Source organism: Trichomycterus rosablanca, chromosome 24 (assembly GCF_030014385.1).
Source record: "Trichomycterus rosablanca isolate fTriRos1 chromosome 24, fTriRos1.hap1, whole genome shotgun sequence".
NCBI classification, from domain to species: domain Eukaryota; kingdom Metazoa; phylum Chordata; class Actinopteri; order Siluriformes; family Trichomycteridae; genus Trichomycterus; species Trichomycterus rosablanca.
Genome location: NC_086011.1, coordinates 2,961,407 through 2,985,503, shown reverse-complemented (window position 1 = coordinate 2,985,503; position 24,097 = coordinate 2,961,407). Strand labels below are relative to the sequence as shown.

Sequence of the window (24,097 nt, the reverse complement as noted above, 5' to 3'; positions counted from 1 at the left end):
TTTGGTAAACAGTCAGATGTGTGTGGAATGAGAGAACAGCAGAGAACAGTGGACAACAGGGTTCTAGCAGCTTCGAATTCATGGTCAGGTCAATTTACTTTAAGCATAAAGTGAGCATTAGGGTTTAATTCCCTACAATATCAAGAGACCGCTGTTCCACTCTTCCACCATTGTTATAGACGCAGTGCTTTCATATGTGTAGTCCAAATCAGTCCATCAATCTTCAGGGCCAGGATTGGATGCTAGCTCCAGGTTTCCTGTCAGAGGAACCAGGTGGCCCAAACACACATGATTTAAAATACCCCAAGGCCATTCTTCTTATTCCTCCTCCACCACACTTCACTGTTGGAAATAAGGCAGACAGCTGTAGCCTTACAAAGTTTGTTTAACCATGGTTGTCAGTTGGCGAGGTGTGATTTTATCGCTCCAAGGAATGTGTTTGCACTGCTAAAGAGTCCATGGCTGGTGTGCTTTACAACACTCGGGTCACCTGGTGCTGTTCTCTGTGATCTCAGGCTTGTAAAGATCCGGCCCACGAAGTGACTGATCATATTTACCAAATTTAGCAATCAGCAGCCCAAAATAGTGAACTTGTGTGGTTTATCACTTCAGTGCTGAGCCTGTTGTTGCTCTTAGACATTTTTATTTCACAGTAATAATAACTGATTCAACTTTAGCTGGACAGATATTTGAGAAAAAAGCCACACAACTTATGCCAGAAGCCTTTCCTGACTTAACTCACTTATTTATCCAGGCTTGGGACCAGCACTGAGAGCACACTGATATGTACCTACCCCCAAATACCTAGGTTCACATACAATCATCTGCCCTCTGTATCTGTGAGCCCTGCACAGGAATCGAACCCCTGTCTGTCAGGTACTGGTGTTACCAACAGCGTGGCCCTTACCATCATGCCACACAAGCTCATGGACTAGACTTACAGGTTTAATAGAGCCAAAATTCTGCCTCATTTAATTAATTTATTAATTAAAAATTAAATCCGTGATGTTTTACATTTGAGGAATGTAGCAGACCCATTTATTCAAAATGACTTGAAACAATTATGACTGAATACATTTTGAGCAATTGTGGGTTAAGGGCCTTGCTCAGGGGCCCAACATTGGCAACTGTTGGTGGTGGGGCTTAAACCGGCAACCTTCTAATTACTAGTCCAATACCTTAACCACTGAGCTGGCAGCAATATTACATTTCTTTTTTGTTTTAAATTATTTTTCTTAATCTTCCCCCTAATTTAGTCGTATCCAATTACCAATCACACCAATCACATTCTTCTTTTGCACACACACCCCTGACGTGTGTAGTAGCTGACCACTTCTTTTTACCTGCATGATGTGGGTTCATTTGGATATCTGTATAGCGCACAGAAAGTCACACATGGATCCCTATTATCCCCCGTACCTGTGCAGCGCCATCGATCAGCCAGTAAAGGTCATAATTGCAGCAGTTATGATGAATCCCTTCCGACATTCCCACCATTCGGATGAGCGTTTTGCTGTCCAGCCTGCCGGCCTGTTGTTAGCACAGCTGAGATTCAAACTCTGCATCACCCGAGCGACTGTACTTACATCCACACACATTACAAAAATGTCAACAAGCCACCGTGTCTAATGAATCAGCATCGGTTCTTCTGTGCCATCAGAAGTCTAATGATTCTGATAAGAGCATCGTTTAATTCCATTCGATTCTGGAGTTGATATGCATTGCCATGCGATTCATTCTAATTTGTGCTGTTTATTTGTAGTACATAGCTAAGCGGGGTGCGTGATGAGCCCGTAGGCATGTGATAGTGGCGGCAGAGGTGATCTTGTGTGAGTGCTGTGATATCAAAGAGAATTCTGCAGAGATATCGATCATTCGGCCCAACAGTGGCGCGAGTGCTCGGAGCCTCGGGCCTGTAATGTGACTCCCTGCATTATAAATCAGAACAGAGAGTGAACACGGTGTGACTGAAGCTTGTTTTGCTGCTGCTTTTTTATGGAAACAGTTCTGCCTTTATTAGAAATTAGATGTATTTCATTACTGCGCTGTAAAAAAATAGACTGAGGTTCCCAGAAGCAATAAAATAAGATAAAAAAAAGATAAAATAAGATAAAAAAGAATAAAATATGATTGGGGGAGAACCGAACTGAAACTAATTAATAAACTAACTTATGAATCAATTTGTTTTGTTTTTAATGAACTAAAATTTAAACCCCTGCCTGAACCCAACATCTCAAAATTGACTGTCCTGATCCTGTTTTTCTGTGTTTTCGGTATATCTGTACACTTCACACTTCATGTGCATTAAAATGAAAACCAAAACAGGTACGATGTGCACCACAAAATACAAAATCTGACCAAAATTTGACCGAAAGTTGTGTGGTCACCTGGTCTTAACCCTGTTAGACGTTAATATGGAGTGACCCTCATATACCCCCTTTCTTTCCCCCTCCACTCTTATCTGTAGGTGTTTCACACGATTTTAGCACTGTATCTACTGTATCTGTGGGGATTTGTGTCCTTTCTTTTAAAATAGCATTGTAAGATCAGGCACTGATCTCGAATTTACGTAGGCAGTAATACATGGGCAGTTGTAGCCTAGCAGTTAGGGTACTAGACCAGTAATTGAAAGGTCACTGGTTCAAGCCCCACCACTGTTGGGCCCTTGAGCAAGGCCCTTAACCCTCGATTGCTTAGACAATATACTGTTTTGGATAAAAGCGTCTGCGAAATGCCAAAAACGTCAATGTAAATGTTCCAATTCACCTCAAAGGCATTCACTAGGTTGAGGTCAACTGGTCAACTGCACATGCAGATGGTCATACTTGAACAGGAAAGGGCCTTCCCCAAACTGTTTACAGAAAATAGCATGCATGTTTATTTAATCATTGAATCATCATGCATTCCCATACTTATGTGCTCTTTTTGGGTGCTCGGATGGCACAGCGGAAAATGGCGCTACGTCAGTTCTTCTGGGTTCTAGGGTTCAAATCCCCATCAGTGCTATCAGCCCGTCAGGCGTCTACAAACCCTCATGATTGGCTCTGTCTGAGAGAGGAATGGCCGAGGCTTCTTGATGTATAGGTGACTGAAGTATATGTATGTGTAAAGCCTGTATGGGATTTGAACAGATTCTCTTGAGAATAGAAGCTCTGATCTGAATCTTTTTTAAGTGCCACAGGGTAAACAGATGATTATTTCATCACCAGTGTAAACAGAGCATAACGTGGCAAAACAGGGCTGAAAATATCCATTACTGCTGCGTTCTAACATGCCTGGAGCGGTCCTGATCCCGGCCTACTGAATCAAATCTGGATGTTCCAAGTTTATCTCATCTTGGATTGCTGAATGTCACTACGGGGTCCTTTTTGGGTTTAACCAGTCATCACAGCACAGAAATCAATTTGTCCTCGTGTAAAACGGTGTCTTACGAAGTACTTGCAAAAAATGATATTACTGTAATGATGTTACTGAAGACTTACATTCTATACGTCTTGACGCTCCATAAACTGTAACATTTTCAAGGCCCTGGAAACAAACTATTATTTATTTATTTATTTACTTATTTATTATTTTACTTACTTATTTTTATTTATTTGCTTATTTATTTACTTTTTTACTATTTGTTTTTATTTATTTACTTAATTTTTTTATTTTTTTATTGACTTTTTTATTAATTTACTTAGTAATTTATTTTTATTTATTTGCTTATTTATTAACTTATTTATTTATTTACTTATTTATCATTTTTTAAATTAATTAATTATTATTTTTAATAGACTTTATGCAGTTATCAAGCCTGTTAGCTGTATGCTGACATTTCCTACATAAAATCACATTTATTATAATCTAACCTTAATGTTTGGTGACTATAAAATAAATATCTGATATTATTATGACCTAAATTAAGATTCTGGTACCAAATTCCACTTATGAGCCTCAAATGCCTGCAAATGCAGTTATTATAGTATAGTTTGAGATGTGTGTCATTTCATTATATATTAAACTGAAAGAAATCTATGTGTTATTTATAATTAATACATTTATTATTATTGCTTTAAAATAAATGTATTAATACATGTATTATTAATACATTTATTTATTATTTTTAATACATTTTTGACCAGTCAGCACCTCAGCTCATTGCGAAGATGGCATATCACAATGGCAGAGTTAAGAAACCCAGTCTGACCTTCCCACCCTCAAGCACAGCCAATTGTGTTTGTTGGATTCCTGGCCAGGTCGGTGGCCGCTTTGCCGGGGTTTGCCATCATTGACTGACTGACTGTATGTGGCATTTTGGCAGCACGTATAAGCCGCTGTACGATCATTAGACGTCGTGACCTGTTCTCTGACGGACGCTTTGCGATCTCTGTAAGCTGCTGTTTTAATTCCTCACCGAGTCGTTCTGTTTGAACTGTACGTTAACCTGGTAAACGGATAAACCACATTCAGTCTGTCGGGGGCTTTGAGAGAACGCAGCGCTGGTGGGTTATCAGCCAGATCTTCATTTAACTCGGGTGTTGTTGCTTTTGTCAGGAGACCAGGTCTAAACTTAGATCTCCTGCTCTCTGGGTCTGTTGTTTGCCAATCATATCCACTTCAATTGGCATTCCTTGGCTGTCTTTATCCGCTGCACCCCCCCCCCCCCCCAACCCCATCTCGACTGACAATTCTGTTCCACTCTCACACACACAATAAAATCAATTGTTACATTTGCTTCAGATTTTATTGCAGCGTTTCTGCCTTTGAAATTCTTTTTTTTATGCAGTTTTAAGACTTTGAAGCCTTTGGATCACGGCGGGACTCTTTTGTCCCTCATTTCTAAGCAAGATGAAAAAATAAATGCATTTTCAGATATGAGAGGGACTTTTGACCTGATTTAAAACAAGTGAACCTGCCGATGTGTTAAAATAATAAACCCCTCACCTCACTTTTTATACTGTCCCAGTTTGGATGCACTCAAGTGACCCCTATCAGCTCAACCACGTGTGAAGCCACCAGCCATGTCCTTATACTAGCCAGCATCGCTGACCAACAGTGCTAGATCTGGACGTTGTTAAACCAGGCTTCAATCAATCTGGTTTGTAAATATGACTTTTAATTTGTAGGTTTAATTTGGCACCGTTTTTACACCAGATGTCCTTACTGCTGCAACCTTCCTTGTTTACCCGGGCTCGGGATCTGCACTAAGAGTGCACTTAAACATGCACCGCCAATGTTTAGGTTAATATTCATAAACACGCACTTTCTTAACCGCTTATCCAATTAGGGTCGCGGGGAGGTGCCGGAGCCTATCCCAGCTTTTCAATGGGCGCAAGGCACACCGGGCAGACACATACACACACATACACACATTCACCTATAGGGCAATTTAGTGTCTTCAATTAACCTGACTGCATGTCTTTGGACTGTGGAAGGAAACCGGAGCTCCCGGAGGAAACCCACGCAGGGAGAACATGCAAACTCCACACAGAAAGGACCCGGACCGCCCCACCTGGGGATCGAACCCAGGATCTTCTTTCTGTGAGGCGACGGTGCTACCCACCGAGCCTCCATGCTGCCCTATATTCATAAACAGATATCATTAAATTATTCGATACTTGTGATGTTTATATGTTGTTTTAAAGGATGTGAATACATTTATCCATATTAACTCATTCCATTGACTCGAATACTGAAACGTGTGTTACTCTCAGTGACCACAGAGTCGCATAGAAGACGATTTACGATTCAGAACCAGCAGTCCCTTTTTTTTTTGCTTTTTCGGCAAAATGAGGTCATGGTTAATTGAAAAGCAGACACGTGTTAATTAGTGTGAGATCTTTTTTTTTCTCTTCCCCTGGTATCTTCTGAACCAGCACTGGCCCTCATTACTGGAGGATCATTTCCATTCCAGAACGAGTTTAATACGAACGAATCAGGCCAGTAAAACACTCATAAACAGCGTGAACAGATATTCGGCTAATGATGTGGGGAAAGAAGGGATTGCTTTCATTTATTAGCAGACCTGTTTACGCCGTGTGGCTAAACAAAGCTTAATGAATTTTTATGTGGAGTAATAAAGTTTGTTTCTTTTGACGGAGCTCGTAACATTATTGGTAAAACCGACTCCGTTTTCAGAAAATCATGAGAGAAAAACGAGTCACTTATCGACTTTGATGCTTTTTTGGATGTAATTGATTGGACGTGTGTATTAAAACACCTGCTCTGACTAACACGACGGCTGCCTGCTTCGTTTCAGCTGACGACTGCCGCGCTGTCATGTGTCTGACTCATCCAGACAACGACCATCCAAGCAAGCCATTTTTGAGTTTGAGTCCCTTCACCTCCTCCACCGATCACCTTCAACAATGCCCATCAAACAAACGTACTCAACTGTTATCTGAGCTCCAGTGCGTTATGCTTACAGTTAAAGAGACGTGTGTGTCGGGGGCACTTAAGGAATTTATTTTATTTATTTATTTATTACAGGGATTTCTGTGATCCTCTGTGATGATGAAAAACTCGTAAATGTTTGTTCTAGTTGGTAAAATTGGTAGAGTTTACAAAATTCATTGGTGTTCGGTCTAAAAGATGCATTTTCCAAAGCACTTTGTAGTTCTACAATTACTGACTGTAGTCCATCTGTTTCTCTACATACTGTTTTAACCTACTTTCACCCTGTTCGTCAATGGTCAGGACCCCCACAGGACCACCACAGAGCAGGTATTATTTAGGTGGTGGATCATTCTCAGCACTGCAGTGACACTGACATGGTGGTGGTGTGTTAGTGTGTGTTGTGCTGGTGTGGATGAGTGGATCAGACACAGCAGCGCTGGAGTTTTTAAATACCATGTCCACTCACTGTCCACTCTATTAGACACTCCTACCTAGTTGGTCCACCTTGTAGATGTAAAGTCAGAGACGATCGCTCGTCTATTGCTGCTGTTTGAGTCGGTCATCTTCGAGGTCTTCATCAGTGGTCACAGGACACTGCCCACGGGGTGCTGTTGGCTGGATGTTTTTTGGTTGGTGGACTATTCTCAGTCCAGCAGTGACAGTGAGGTGGTTAAAAACTCCAGCAGCGCTGCTGTGTCTGATCCACTCATACCAGCACAACACACACTAACACACCACCACCATGTCAGTGTCACTGCAGTGCTGAGAATGATCCACCACCTAAATAATACCTGCTCTGTCGTGGTCCTGTGGGCTAACAAAGCATGCAGAGAAACAGATAAACTACAGTCAGTAATTGTAGAACTACAAAGTGCTTCTATATGGTAAGTGGAGCTGATAAAATGGACAGTGAGTGTAGAAACAAGGAGGTGGTTTTAATGTTATGGCTGATCGGTGTATATATACTGTGTATTTGCAGGCATTTTGTTTTATGATGTTAAAAATAGCTTTTTTATTAAGATTAAGATTTTATTGTTGGGTTTTTAAGAAAATATAACATGAGAATATTATTTTGCTGTCCTCCACCTGATCTGCCACTTGTGCTGGCCGTCAACAAACTCCTGGAACAGCTCTGGTTAAATCTTTGACCGCTCTAGTTGGTAAAATTGGTAGAGTTTACAAAATTCATTGGTTTTCTGTCTTAAAGATGCATTTTTATTAGAGGCCAAATCTCCTTAATAGGTTTGACAGGAATATATAAAGAAGGGCATTTCTTTTTTTGCACTGACATTGAGGAGGAGGAGGAACATTTCAAACCTTACAGACTTGCTATCTTTCTTTAACCTCCTCAGGACTAATTTTACACACAGAGCTGAATATCAGAAACGCTGGCTCATCTTGTTCTTGAATATTTATATTTTTTATGAGTTTTCGAGGATTACCTTCAAACCGAAGCCTGTCCTGTCAATCTAAAGCTATTTTTGGTTAATAATATGCTTGCTTAGTACCCATGTGCACATGTAAATTATTGTGGCGTCTCGGTAAATCGCCTCCCTCGCCCGTTTTAGCTCCTTTTAGCTCTTCGGCGTTTGTGTATTAGCTTTTCTGAGCTGAAGTGTTGTGGAGGAGGAAGCGACGGACCTCTGGGCTTTCTGCTGCTGAGGCTAAATGAAGGGAGCAGCGAGAAGAAGGAAGAGCAGCGCTCGTTTTAAAGCACTCGCTATTCTCACAGGAGCTGATGAGTGCGCTGGAAGAGAGCCGAGATCCGCCGTCAGATTGAGGGTTACATTAGGGAGGGTTACAGGTTAATAACTGACTGGAGGGAACGGCGGAGGAGAAAGTTTTAGCACGCAGACAGTCCAAATCTTCACACATAGGAAGCTGACGGCGCAGGGTGTGACCCGGAGCGATTGATTTACTGTAGTAAAGCTGTAGTATTTAAAATTTCTTCAGGAATAACAGATTTTAATACTGATTTCTGTGTCTGATAGTGGCCTGTAACACTGGCTGAGTTTCTCATTTTTGTTCCTTTGTGATGGTGACTCACAGGGACTGAAGTGACTCAGATCACCCACATGAGCCTGGGTCACGCCGTGAAAAATCATGCATCCAGATTTAGTATAACCGGCTTCATTATTATAAGTGTCTGTATCTGCTGATATGTTTATCTGTGAGGTCTTAATCTGCATCCAGTGAATAATAATAAATACTTTAGATGTATTATAACTAAAGTAATAATGTGTATAATGCAGATATGTGGCCCAGAGGAGCAGCTTTTGGTCACTGGTGCTGGATGTTGCGACTTAGCAACACTTTCCTTATATGCTCTGTATATGGTACCTCTCAAAACTTAGTGTCCAGTTGTGACCAATATCAGCCTGAATACTAGTTAGAGACCATGTTCCATATTTTAAGCATCTTCTGTTTCTGTTTTGGTGGGTTTTGGATTATATCTGACCATAAGGACACTTTCCCTTTGGAAAAAGAAATCATAACCTGATCCCTGGGATAGAGACCGCTGTTCCATGTACTTTTTCCTGACAGAAAATTGTCTATATAGATAATACTGGTTTAAACAGTGTGACATTTCTAATCTGTCCAGACTTTCCTGTTATAATTATTGACGCTCTGTCCATTGTGTGCAGTCTAACTAGCCCTATTTATATGACCACGCCCACACAAAAGTCTCCAGCTGTAATTAATCCTATGTACATTGATCAGCCATAACATTAAAACCACCTCCTTGTTTCTATACACGTTGTCCATTTTATCAGCTCCACTTACCATCTAGAAGCACTTTGTAGTTCTACAATTACTGACTGTAGTTCATCTATTTCTGTACATACTGTTTTAACCTGCTTTCACCCTGTTCTTCAATGGTCAGGACCCCCACAGGACCACCACAGAGCCGGTATTATTTAGGTGGTGGATCATTCTCAGCACTGCAGTGACACTCACATGGTGGTGGTGTGTTAGTGTGTGTTATGCTGGTACGAATGGATCAGACACAGCAGCGCTGCTGGAGTTTTTAAACACCTCACTGTCACTGCTGGATTGAGAAAAGTCCACCAACCAAAAATATCCAGCCAACAAAGCCCCGTGGGCAGCGTCCTGTGACCACTGATGAAGGTCTAGAAGATAACCGACTCCAACAGCAGCAACAGATGAGCGATCGTCTCTGACTTTACATCTACAAGGTGGACCGACTAGGTAGGAGTGTCTAATAGAGTGGACAGTGAGTGGACACAGTATTTAAAAACTCCAGCAGCGCTGCTGTGTCTGATCCACTCATACCAGCACAACACACACTAACACACCACCACCATGTCAGTGTCACTGCAGTGCTGAGAATGATCCACCACCTAAATAATACCTGCTCTGTGGTGGTCCTGTGGGGGTCCTGACCATTGAAAAACAGGGTGAAAGCAGGTTAAAACAGTATGTACAGAAATAGATGAACTACAGTCAGTAATTGTAGAACTACAAAATGCTTCTATATGGTAAGTGGAGATGATAAGATGGACAGTAAGTGTAGAAACAAGGAGGTGGTTTTAATGTTATGGCTGATCAGTGTATATATAAAAGGTTTGGTGTTAAAACCACTGGTGTAAAGTCGTCATGCTGGTTTTTTATGATGCCGCTGTGCATCCGTGTTTGACTGATGATACTGAGTCGATGTACCTGTTAAACACTCATCATCAGTCATTCACAAATTTGTAATTAGTCAATTATACATTACAAACAGTTCAGTCTGAAATAAAAAACGATTTCACCGCACACATTAATAACTCGGAGCGAACGCGGACAGGTTCATTAACAAAGTGACTGAAACACGGCTGAACAAAAACAAACCATCATCCAAGTAATCAAATGGAACGTGTGCGCGCTGTTCTCCTGGCTAATGTAAATCTCAGCAGGAGGATCCAGGTCAAATGATGCGGAACATGAAAAAAAATAATTTTTAAAACAAATTCCCATATTCACCAGAAAGCAACTTATAAAAAAACAGTCGTTTTAGATTTGCGCTATTCAGGCACGACTGTACACATTTACAGAGCCATGCAACGAGAACACATACACATTTAAAGAGCGATTACCTGAACTTCAGACACTTTTCACGTCCAGGTGAGTATAACCTTTAACCTACAGGGTTTCCAGATGTTTCAGTGTGGTGTGTTTAATGGCCAAATCGTTTGCTAAGCTGAAGATACCACACTCACGACACACAGCTACACTCCTAACTCGGGTTTTATCTACAAAGCCGTCGGTGGCACGGTGGGTAGCAATGTTGCCTCATAGCCAGAAGGTCCTGCGTTTGATTCACAGGTAAAGCGGTCCGGGTCCTTTCTGTGTGGAGTTTGCATGTTCTCCATGTGTCTGTGTGGGGTTTTTTTTCCCACAGTACAAAGATGTGCAAGTGAGGTGAATTCGAGATACAAAATTGTGCATGACTGTGTTTGACATTAAAGACTTGAACTGTTGAATCTTGTGTAACCAGAATTTAGTTTTTTCACCTCATTACTAGCCCCAAATTGCCCCTGTCCCAACTTTTTTTGGAATGTGTTGCAGGCCTGAAATGCAGGAATGGAGGTATACACCGACTAGGCATAACATTATGACCACTGACAGGCAGTCACGGCACCTGTTAGTGGGGGGGGGGGGGGGGGGGGGTATATTAGGCAGCAAGTGAACATTTTATCCTCGAAGTTGATGTTAGAAGCAGGAAAAATGGGCGAGCTTGAGGATCTGAGCGAGTTTGACAAGGGCTAAATTGTGATGGCTAGAAGATTGGGTCAGAGCATCTCCAAAACTGCAGCTCTTGTGGGGTGTTCCCAGTCTGCAGTGGTCAGTATCTATCAAAAGTGGTCTAAGGAAGGAACAGTGGTAAACCGGCGACAAGGTCGTGGGCGGCCAAGCCTCACTGATGCACGTGGGGAGCGAAGGCCAATCCAACATTCCAACATTGGTCCGATTCAACAGACGAGCTACTGTAGCTCAAACTGCTGAAGAAGTTCATGCTGGTTCTGATAGAAAGGTGTCAGAACACGCAGAGCATCACAGTTTATTGTGTATGGGGCAGCAAAATGGGGACCAACACAATATTAGGAAGGTGATCATAATGTTATGCCTAATCGGTGTATTAACAAATGAAATGATTTTGAGCAGATACAACATGAAATATCTCAGGTTCAAACTGTCTGCAATCAAATAAAAGTCAAAGTAAATTGATGTGTTATTTTATTGGCCTTTTCCATACCGTCCCAACTTTTTCTAATTTGGGGTTGTAAAAGAACAATTCGAACCCAACTGAACAGTTTCATACTAGACATTTACTTGGTGCCTTTGGGGACAAGTGTACGTACACAGGAACATTATTTTAAGGCTGGGTGAGCCACTTTCGCCCTTGAACGATCCAAACCACACGGCTCCTGTATGTGTCGTCAAAGCCACTAATGCGGACACTTTTGAACTGTGTTCGTATCGGGTTTCAGTCGGCGACATTTTGCGATTGAAATTGCGTTCACATGAAAGGAATTGGCTACGGTCGATGATTATGATGTCAACTAAAATCTTCCATTGTAGCCGGGCCAAGTGTGTGAGTGCGGCTTTGTTCTGGCAGACACAGAAGGACCTTGCCATGTTTGACCTATGACTGCGACTGTTGTCTTGCCTCCCCCATTAATTCCAGCTACACAATCATTGCTATTGAAAATGTCTTTTATTCCGTCTCTTTTTCTGTTCACCGCTGAATGGAATCGTCCCGTCGTGTCGACACATGAAGTGGAGATGGCCGGGACATCCCTGTTGACTCCATTTTTAATTAAACGGGTGTGTAGCTGAATATTTAATGTAGACGGCTGAACTGAAAGAGCAGGGTCGTGCTCATCCAAGTGGCGCTCGTGTCAAATCCCCGAGCTTATTAAAGGGTACGGATTATTCTCCGGGAATGGCTATAAACCTCTTTTTTTTCTTATTTCATCATTTGGAGTGCACTGGTTCTGTTTGAAATCGAACACAAGACGCAGATGCTTAAATAACTTTACGAGGCTGCAGCAGATCTCCTCTGGAAGACCAGAGCCAGACAAAAAAGACATTCTTTCATTTCTGGCTCGACTCACTGGCCGAACCGAGAGCCATAATAGACGCTCACATGTCATGAAGAATGGTCCAGCGGCACTGGGACCGCGTAGGCGCGTACATGCGAGTCTATTCAGCTACGCGTCAGAAAGATCCGAGCGCTGACAGAGCGTCCGTTGTGCTAGCCTCCGACCGGCATGCCCCGAGTCACAAGGGACGGCTTTGTGTGGCCTTCCAGAGCCCCGGATAGTCTGAGATGCCCGGTCTTTCTGTCACTCCCTCACCCACCCCCCCTGAACTTGTCGATGGCGACATGGTCGACTAGAGGAAAGAAAGAAAAAGAAAGGAACAGGCGGGAGAGGTTATCCTGCCAAGATGGCAGGCAGTGATTTCTCCATTTCTAAATGTAATATCCTAATGTAGTCTAAGAATCACAGATCTAATAAAACAGGACGAGCTTTCTCGCTAATTAGAACTGACCGGAGATCTTTTAAGCAAGGATGGTTGGTTGGCAGTGAAGGAGATTGACAGATACTTGGATGCTGAAGACATGAGTGAAGGTATTTTTATAAAAATGACTTAAACCAGAGTGACGTATCGCCAGTAAATTTGCTGATTTGCACTAATAAGACCTAGTGGATGAATCTAAAGCAGCAAGAGTTTGCTGGGTGGAAATCTGGACACTGACCCACTGCTTTCTGATCTGGGGGTTTTAAAAACCAATTAGTCCTTAAACTCCCTCAGGTCCAGGGAATTTTGATCACAAATTGCCAGCTTGCCTATTAGCAACAGCTCCTTTTAGAGAGTTCTTGATATATAAGAAACCTAGATGATAAAAAGTCAATCATAGATCTTGGACTTTGATTTAGGTGGGCTGAAACCTAAACCAGGCAGGATAACTCTAAGGGTGCTTTTGCGCCGACTGTTCCATTGTTTTCTATGAAGTGTGGTGGGGGTGCTTAGCTTCTTTTTGCACTTGCTTCATCGCTCTAAGTTCACCTGATTGAACTCTGACCCAGTTTGCTGCTGACCTTTTTAAAGCTCCTCCAATGAGATGAACTGTTTAATATGTGGTACAAACAACGTCTAACGTGACTTATTGTACTAAAACAACGAGCGAGGAATTCCATCAGTGGAGAGAACTTATGAGCAGTAATAATGAAGAGAAGTTTGGTGCTCCTGTCTCCTTCTTTTACTACATTAAACTACGAGAAGTGTTTTAGACTCTGGGAGAAACTGATTCTGATTCTCACAGTTTCTTAGAACCTCGAGCTGTAACAGAAGTTTAAAAGTGAAACAGTGAGAAAAATCCAGATAAACACAGATACATGTGAAGCTTTCAGACTGGATCTGATGCTTATTCCACACAAATGCAAATCCGTCTCATATTCGCAATTTAATTCATCGTCTCCCCCCCCCCCCCCCCCCCCCCCCCGCTCCAAATATCCAATGTTTTTAATCGTAAATGACATTTTATTTTTTTGTCCTCTCATCTCTTCTTCCAGATTTACATATTTATTTTGATTTCTGCCAATTCTCCAATTTTCTTTCTCATTTTCTGGTTCCGACGATCCCGACTCCGTGAGTCCACATCTCTCTGGCGGCAATAACCCTCATGTGGTGCTGAGACAGACCTGAAGCTGATGGCTGCACTCGCTTCTGAAGATGTAATCATCTTCCCTAACAGCCTCTGCCCGACCTCCCTGGTGCACTTACCCCCGTCCTAATACAGGCAGATCACTAATGTTATCCAGGGAGCTTCCTGTAAAATGAATCGATTAGGCTGACCTGCTTCCTGGTCTGGGCTTAATGAAAACCAGAGAGTGAGGGACGGTAGAAGTCAAAGTCGTTTCCAGGCAGTCTGGGTGATTTCTTTGACTGAAGGTTTAGAAAAAAATCCTTTGCTTAGTTCAAATAAAGAGTACATGGAACAGTTGTCTCTGTGCAAGGTCTGGAACAACATTCAAACTGTCAGAATATGTATTTGGTACCTCACCACTGCCAGGTTGATGCTGTTGGGCCCTTGAGCAAGGCCCTTAACCCTCAATTGCTCAGACTGTATACTGTAATGTAAGTCGCTTTGCATAAAGGCGTCTTCTAAATGCCAAAAATGCTAATATAATCCAGGTAAAGCAGGTCTGGCATAATTTAAAGGCAGGTGGAGCATAGGGGATACTGTCCACAGTCAAGCAAGCTTGAAGCTGCTTTATTTTCATCCTTGTGATCAGGAAAAATAGTCATTTAGTCAAGCTTTAACATGCTAAGTGTGAGGCTGGGGTTATTTTTGCTAAGCTTACTTTTATAAAGCTTACTCGACTGTGGACGGTGTCATGGCCAAACTGTAACTTTGTGGTAAAAGTGCAGGGAAACTTTTATACTTTTATTGTTTATACAGGAACAGAAGATTTACCAGCTTTAGTCAGGTATTAGTTCCTGTATGTGTATTTTTGACCAGGCAGAGTTTCAGAAACCCCAAAATAAACAAAAATGTAAATTTGTAAGATTTAATGTGTTTATAGGTTTTAAAAAGGAAGGAAATTCATGTACCTTATTAGTGTTACTTATTAGTATGAAGTTTTGGCTATAACTGTGGTATTGGCAGTCAGTTCTGGATCTGCTAACCGGCTTTGAGTGGTTCCAGTATCAGCCAACGCTTATCAAACTCTCGAGGCCGAAAATAACCCGTTTTATCTTGGAACAGGGAATGAGGGGCGTTAGAGAACACGTCAAGGGTCTTTGTGTCAAAGTATTAATACCATTATACTCTGTGCTCTTGGACACGCACCCTGCCAGTAATATATATTCATTCCTTATTTACAACAGTATTCAGACCCTTAGGTGTGGCAGATTGTGGTCACGTCTCACTCGAACACTCACAATGCTGCTCACACACCTTCATCAAATCTTCATCAGATGCCTCCAAGTATCTAAAAACCTCCCACAGTGTCTTTGTGTGCACCAGCACTGGATGTTTGATGAAGCATGATGGGATTTTAAACCACTGAGTTTTTCTAGCATTAGAACAAATCTTATACTGGCACAAACACAAACCTGCTCCGAAGAAAAATAATACCAGGGTTAAATGTAGTGAATGGGAACAAAATAAATAAAGAAAAATAAAATAAATAAGTAAGTAAAATATTTGCATTGTTTTGGTCTAAATAAAAAAAATTAAAGCAATTTTATTATACTGAATAAATGTGTAATGTGGTGTTTTAATGTACAATGATTTTATTACAGTAAAAAAATAATAATAAAACATCAAAATAGATTTTGTGTCAGAATTATTACAGTAAGTTAAATAAAAAAATAAAAGCTATAAATAAATTAAATAAATAAATAAATCTTACCCTAAAAAAGCAAGAACTTAAAAATAAATAAATAAATAAACAAATAAATAAATCTTTACTCTAAATAAAGCAAGAATTTTAAAATAAATAAATAAATCTTACCCTAAAAAAAACAAGAACTAATAAATAATAAATAGATAAATAAATCTTATTCTAAAAACAGCAAGAACTTTAAAACGAATAGATGCATATAAAATGTACTTTAAAAAGTGTGTATTCAATCAAAAAGAAAAAAATAGAACTTATAAAACTGAAATTTAAACTAATTAAAAATGGAATAAATTTAGACCAAAAGATTTTTTAATAAAGCTTTTCAGCTTTATGCTGCTGGGTTGAAGGGATTGGGTTCTTATTTATTTATTTATTTATTTATTTGTAGCTGAATCCTCTAAGAAAGCTGTGAAGGTGAATTTTTGCACTGACATGTTATTGTTTGGAGTTTTTAAAGGGGGGTTTTTGCTTCCTTCTGCCAGCCGTGTGCCTAAAATATTTAACAAGGCTGGTGCTATTTTTGGTTTGCTGCTGTGTGTGTGTGTGTGTGTGTGTGTGTGATGCTCTGCTTGTGTTCGGGAGAGATCGACGCCCCTGGCCGTGACTCAGAAGCCGATATGACTGGCATGGGTGGCCTGTAATCGGGCGCTGGCGTCTGGCGGTCTCGTGCGGTGCTGTAGAGAACGGTGGAATGCTAGCAGTCACGTTTCAGTCAGGCCTCGGCACCGAGTGGCGCGCATGCTAATCAGATTTCCCAGATTTCTTTCCTCTGTATTTCTTTTCCTTTGTCTCGGGCTTGTTGTTTGACGCGCCTCCTCCCTGCCCTGCACCTGTCTGCCCGTCAACATGACAGACAGGTGGAGTATTGCCGTACCAATACCTGCATTCACACCCGCTGCTGTGCCACAAACAAACGCTGCCAGTCTGTGTTAGGAAACAAGTCGCTACAACAAAACGCTAATCAGGACTGATTAATAAACATAACACGATCAGGGACGTGGAAATGATCGGCTTCAGACAGAAACCATCATTCTTCATTGTTTTTTTCTCTACAGAGTTTAATAGAATAATTCATATGCTTTTAACCTTGGTAACAGTTTAGGGAAGGCCCTGTTATATTACAGCGTGATGAGTAGAGAAATTTCACTGGACCTCAACCCCACTGATCAATACTGGGATGAATTGGAAGCCACCTCGTCCAGCAGCAGTGCCCTACCTTAAAAACTCTGTTTTGACTTAATAGGTACAAATTCCGGGCGGCACGGTGGCTCAGTGGGTAGCACTGTCGCCTCACAGCAAGAAGGTCCTGGGTTCGATTCCCCTGTCTGTGCGGAGTTTGCATGTTCTCCTCATGTCTGCGTGGGTTTCCTCCGGGAGCTCCGGTTTCCTCCCACAGTCCAAAAACATGCAGTCAGGTTAATTGGAGACACTGAATTGCCCTATAGGTGAATGGGTTTGTATGTGTATATGTGTGTGTGTCTGCCCTGCGATGGACTGGCGCCCCGTCCAGGGTGTTACCGTGTGCCTTGCGCCCATTGAAAAGCTGGGATAGGCTTCAAAAGGTTGCTGGTTCAAGTCCCACCACTGCCAAGTTGTCACTGCATGGCCCTTTAAAAGGCCCTTAACTTCTTGCATTGTATTTGTCACAGTTGAAAGTCGCTTTGAATAAAAGCATCTACTAAATGCCATGAAAGTAAATGTAAACATTATTAATTGTGGTTTTGGAATTGGATGGTACATAAACCTCTGACCTCATCTGTTTCCAGATTTAAAGACTCCTGTAGAGAGAGAACATGCACTAACTGGACTGTACCTGTGAATCCACATAATCAGCAGTAAACCTGAGACCATCCATATCGACTGTGGACGTACTGAGGTCAGAATCTCTGCGGTGTGGATGTAAGGTAAGAATAAAACATCTCACGGCTTCATCATCGACGGCTTAGAGATGCACCATTGGTTTGTAACCTTCTTGTCCACGTTGGCTTGACTGTCTGGGTTCTGCAGTCATTTCCTTTTGTTTTGGGGCACCTGACCATAGGACACCCCATTCCAAAACCGTGGGCATGCTGGGCTCCCTGTTCCAAATCTATATGATTGTTGGACACCTCATTATAAACCATGGCCACGCCGGACACCCTATTCTAAAACCATGGACATGTTGGACACCCTATTCCAAAATCACAGGTGTGTTGGACACCCCATTCCATAACCAAGGGATTGTCAGATACCCCATTCCAAAACCAGGGGGCATGTTGTACACCCTATTCAAAAATCATAGGCAGCCATTTGGCAGCAGTTTGGAAGCCATTTGCACACTCACCAGCTCCACGCCCCTGCTAAAGCTAACAATGGGCCATTGAGCCCAGGCCGAGCGATTCCCTCAGCAGCATGGCATCTCCCAGCAAACCCACGAGCTAAAGCATTCGAGGGCTGGATTAGCTCTAAAGGTCAGGTGTGTGTCTGTACTGGCGTGGTGTTCGGCTGGGTGAGAGACGGCAGTTAGTGATAGGTTTCAGGAACAACACTGACAGGACCATGTCAGATCCGGCGCTCAGATACTGCACGCCGCTGCACCTACATGAGTGCTTCGGATTGGGGTTTCTCGCTCTCCGTTGCCTGCGGTTTGTAACGGAGCTTCTTGTGCCACCCGGTTCTCACTAGAGTCTCTTATCAATCTTTGCCAGTCTAGATTGAGTGAGTCACGGTCTGCACGCCACTAAATGGCCAATTTTTGGACTTGCTGCCTACTGGGTTATCAAAGGGGTGGGTAGAGATTTGGGATTAATGTGCTGCAGGATTAATGTGCGGGTGGGAAAGGATTTCGGGAAAAGGGTGGAGGCTGCGGTCACACCAGAAAACAGATCAGGGATTTTTGAATAACTATGGCAATAAAGTATAAGTTATTATAAGTTTATAATACGCTATAAGGACAAAAGTAATGGGACACCCCTAAGCCACAACAGTCGCTTACAGGTGTAATAAATTAATGATATAAAGGAAATTATATGCTTCCAATTTAGGGAGGAATATTTCAAGTTCCAGCCACAACAATTGCTAACAAGTGTAATAAACCAATTATAAAGCAGTTTAGGGAAGGCCTTTTCCTGTAACAATGATTACTCCCCTGTGCACAAAACAAGCTCTATAAAGAGTCCTGACCACATCAATTAAAGCTTTCCTGACCAGCATCAGTGCCCAGCCATACAAACACTGTCATCTTTAGACGGAATGGGCACAAAATCCTACAGACAAAGTTCAAAGTCAAAGAGAAGCATTATCACAAGAGCGGCTGTTGTTATAGCCATAACCAGCACACAGAAGTCACTATGTTTTGTTACTCTAATAGCATTTGTTTTTAAACTGGGACGTCCAGCAAGCTGATGGTCAGGTGTCCAAATAATTTTGGCCATATTGTGCATATATAAGCTAGTAAACAAAGTGAGCACCAGCCAGGACGTTTTATTGGCTACATGTTGTAGAAGCCCGGATCTAGACGTCTATATGAAGTGTGAATACTTGTGGAAGTTCCTTCTGTCTGAATTTACCTCCGTTTGAAGCATTTGATTCTATCTGCTCACCGGATCAGAATTTATTGCAATTTATCGGAGCTGGTTTTCTCTCTGTGCCCATTTATCACCTGTTTATCACCTTCAGATCAGCTGGTAGCTTAGCAGATAACAGGGGGGGTGTTGCTGTTAAACAGGGCCGCCCATCTCGTCTGGAATGCATCTGTAAACGCCAGCGCACTAAAACAGGCGCCGGGACGGGAAAGTCGGCGTGTCGGAGGGAGTCGGTCGGCGCACGTAATAAAAATAATTGAAATGCGCTATTCCGCAGAGAGCGGGAGGACTCGGCTTTGTCCTTGAGCTTCTCGTAAAAACGGTGTACAATTTCAAAATGGTAACGTTTTACTGTCGTCATTTTTCTTCTGAAAAATAATGATCTGCTGTTATTTGTAGTGCTGTTTGCATAGACTGCATGTTTATAAGCTTTAATGATGCTTTAAAAACATCTTATGAGCGCTACAGTGTTTTATCTGACTGTACTGGAACTCAAGAGCATCATCCTCGTGTGAATACAGGGTCTTACAAAAGTATTATATATGCATGAGGTTAAATCCCACATGATAACACAAGTACTGGAAGCTCTGATTAAAATCCTGTTCTAAATTTGGTCCCAACCTGAGGAGAACAGATGACCACATGCAGTTTTCTGCCAACATGGGGGTGGCACAATGGCTTGGTGGGTGGCACTGGTGCCACACAGCGAGAACATTTTCATTCATTCATTGTCTGGTTCATCACTGCTTTATATTGTTCATGGTGGGTCTGATTCACTAGGCGGTAGGTAGGAAACACCCTGTACAGGTCGCCGGTCCATCATTTACATTTACATTTGTGGCAGTTAACAACTTACAATTATGACTGAATACAGTTTAAGCAATTGAGGGTTAAGGGCCTTACTCAGGGGCCCAACAGTGGCAACTTGGTGGTGGTGAGGCTTAAACCTGCATCCTTCTGATTACTAGTCCAGTACCATAACCAATGAGCTACCACTGTTCCATCACAGGGCAAACACACTCACACTTAGGGCGATTAAAAAGATTATTATTATTATTATTATTATCCATTTATTACCATGATAATAATACACATTCAGATTTAAGCCTGAAGCATAACAGTATCTAATCCAAGGTTGTGTGTGCATGTGTGAAGGCAGGAGAATTAAAGTACTAATATATATAATTTATTATGCAATTAATGATATAAAAATCTTAATTAATTATATATAAAATCCTCACACAGATGTAGAGCACAGAATGAAGCTCTATAAGCTTGGATCTTTTCCTCTATGTAAGCGCTCGTATCTTCTCTGTTCTTTAAACCAGGAGTGAACTTGAAGTGCAGAAGACAGCTTGTTTTTGTTTTTTACCCTTCCTGGCACAAACAGGAATATTTCCAAATGTAAAAAAAACTCCACCCGGTCGTCTCCGTTCTAAACTTTCAGTAGTTTGAGTGATTATGAATCTCGGAGACCGGAATGACCGGAAAGGCTAAAGTCACGCTGCACATCGGGATGATCTGAGTGCATTAAATCAAATTTGGAAAAAGCTTGGCTCGAATTACAAGCTATTTAGACCCAAGGACAGAATGTACGTCTCTGCCATTCGTCATTATGAGATTTTGTGGCCTGTAAGGACCAGTCTGTAATGGGGTGATAAGAAAAAAAACAAAAAACAATGATTTAGGCTGTAAAATGTGCAATAGAAAAAATAAGAAGAGCAAATTCTGAAAGGTTGCAGGCGGTGCCGTTAGTGCTGACTGGAACTTATTTATTTATTTCTATTTTATTTCTGCATTTTCTCCCATTTTCTCCCAGTTTAGTGTAGTCAGTTTGTGTTCTGCTCTTGGTGGATCCCTGATTGCAGTCGAGGTGGGTATATTGCTGCTCACGCCTCCTCCGACCCACATTCAGCCCTCAGTGGAACCCTTTTTCACCCATGCACACTGCACTGGCGCCTCTATCTGTCAGTCAGGGTCCTTACACGGCATTTGAAGATCCCACCCTCATAGTCCGGCCATCCCGCCCTAGCAGAACCATGTCTGCTGCAGCTGACCGGTGGCAAGGCCAAGTTTCGAACCAAGGAGTTCAGAATCTTGGCGCTGGTGTGCTAGCGGAATATCCCTCTGTGCCACTTGGGCACCTTATTTATTTATTTATCTTTATTTCATCTGCTCCCATATTTAGGTGTCGCCACAGCGGATCTGGTCCTCATACCAGACTGACACTTTTTAAGCCAGATACTCTTCCTGATGCAACCCTCCTGTTTCTATCCGGGCTTGGGACCAGCACTGAAAGCGCACTGACAAGTGCACCTCCTAATGGCTAGGCTCTTTCGGCCACGTCCTCTTGGATATTGGCCAATCATGTCCTTGCAGACAGCCAATTGTTTAATGGCACAGCTGAGATTCGAACCCTGGATCCCCAGATCTTACCAGTAGCAGTCCATGTTTATCCTCATTGTAACCTTTCACCCTTTTAAGGCGGCTCATTTGACAGGGATATTTTTCAGAGAATCATTGCAGAGCAATATTACACACAATATAAAACACATATACATACAGATTTACCTTCCATAAACATGCGCACACACTTCCCAAGTCACACATCATCTCCAAAACAAAGCAAACATGCCGATACCTGTGCTGACCAAACCTCATCGTCCTCCCTCTTTATTTATTAGTCATTTCGAAATCTCTCTGTTTTTGCTTCGCACGAGCAAAACAAAAAGATGCAGCAATCGATCGGCTAACGCCGCGTATGCATCTCACCGGCGCATTAATAGGGAGGGAAAATTCCCGTAAGCTGGGGGAGCAGAGCAAATATCCATAACCTGCAGCAGCTTGCTGGTAAGAGGCGATCGATCGCGGACTCCTCCTCGTCTCTCATGGGTTCTCGGGTTGCGAGCTTTACCATCAGCTAAGTGGAAGAGGCGTAGGGTGACAGACGTTAGACGTGACCTTCAGAATAAAGTCAGGTCACAGAGGTGGATGGGCATCTGAGCCCAGTGGAATTCAGATCCTGATATGCTAAATGTTCAAACTTATGGGATCAATGGGGTCATTAAAACACACTAAGATATTATTTTTGTGTTAATTCTACCCAGTACATGCAACTATCAATGCTAATAGATTTATTTAGACCAGAAGTGTTATTTAACCAAACCTAACATTAATCTAGAGAACAAAATAGTATGTTCAAATAATACAGTTAAAGGGCAGATACTAATTTGATGCACATTTTGCATCATGGCTACAATTTGAGAAGAAAGACCAACACCAGGGAACCGTAATCTTAGACCATCACCAGAATTTGATAGACTTCTGGCACGCTAGCCCATCATTACTGACATCTCGAGCTCATGAGTTCGAATCTCAGCTCTGTTAGCAACCGACATGGACAACTACTGGCCCGTCTGAGTGAGGAATGGAGGCTATAGGGATTCCTGCTCCATCTACGACCTCTGATGGCTGATTGATTACGTCGGTACATTGAGCAATGAGACGGGGAATCATGGAGATCAGTGTGTGACTCTCCATGCTTGTGTTTGTTAAGATCCTCATTGGTCTCGAGTAGAGCTCTGCAGCAGCAGAGGCAGAGATTATTGAAATGTTCAGAATTTGCTAAAAATAGATTAATCTGCATTAATCTGCATGAAGCAGAAGTAAATGCAGAAACAGAAGGTCTGTAGCAGAGCCTGAAGGTCTGCAGCGTCCTGAAAGTGCTCTGTGTGATTAGGGACGAGTCTTTCATCACATGCTATATTCAATTTGAAGAGCACTGTGTATCATTAGCTAACCACATGGTCACGGTTATGTGAGGAGATTCCCTCTGGCACCGCGTCTCCGTCTTGTGATTCGTAGCACGGGCCGGGCTGGAGGTGCGGCGTAATACTGATGTAGTGTTATTAGCCGTGAGCGGATTTTACAGAAAGCCTGATCTTTAAGCTCGGGAGGGGTGGAGAGGTGCCGTCTGTGGGGTTTCGAGAGTAATCGCAGGACAGAATTAGCTTGTTATGGTTTATAGTTAGCATGACTTGGAAATGTAAGAGTTTTGATCGCTCTGGAACAGATGAAGCTGTGTCTGTTTTTTTCAGATATAAACATACTAAGTGATTTCAATTGTAATTCTGTTACATGATAGATAGACAAATTATAGATAGATAGATAGATAGATAGATAGATAGATAGATAGATAGATAGATAGATAGATAGATAGATAGATAGATAGACAGATAGACAAACAGATAGATAGATAGATGGATGGATGGATGGACGGACAGACGGACGGACGGATGGACGGACAGATATAGTGTCCACGTTTTTATTGACTGGCTCTCAGTCCACAGAGAAACATTTTGCATTAGAGATTGTGAAATCTAACGTCAGAAATCCGTGTGTGAATCCCGATATCTAAAACGTTCTCATGTTAGTGCTTCTGCTCTGAGAAGGAACTGAGGTCAGGACTGTTGTCCAGATGTCCATTAGCGTAATTGAATAAGGAGCAGCAGGCTGGTGGAGAACTCGTATGAAGGAACAGAATGGGGGAGAGGAGATGGAGGAGGAGGAGGGCAAGCAGGCCTGGCCAAATGGCTCCACTAACAACATCCCTCACTTCCTGCCAGTGCTTTATTGTCCTCTGTATTGAATTGCTGGCTGATTTAGAAGTAGCTTTCATAAATCAGTTGATTGATCACGTATCAGAGGGAGAGAAAGACGCTCATCGTGTCTATT

General features: G+C 42.2%; 1 protein-coding gene across 6 annotated transcripts in view; it reads left to right on the top strand.

Moving 5' to 3' along the window:
• The window catches only part of pcbp4 (poly(rC) binding protein 4), a 90,287-nt gene that overhangs the window by 3,227 nt on the left and 62,963 nt on the right, over positions 1-24,097 (top strand). For 5 of the 6 annotated variants that reach the window (XM_062986237.1, XM_062986239.1, XM_062986236.1 and 2 more), the window contains exon 2: positions 17,567-17,704. The gene's annotated coding sequence lies outside the window, so the exon portion shown is untranslated. Of the gene's footprint in view, positions 1-12,965; positions 13,020-17,566; positions 17,705-24,097 lie in introns of those variants that run through there. The other variant, XM_062986238.1, reaches the window with a different exon arrangement.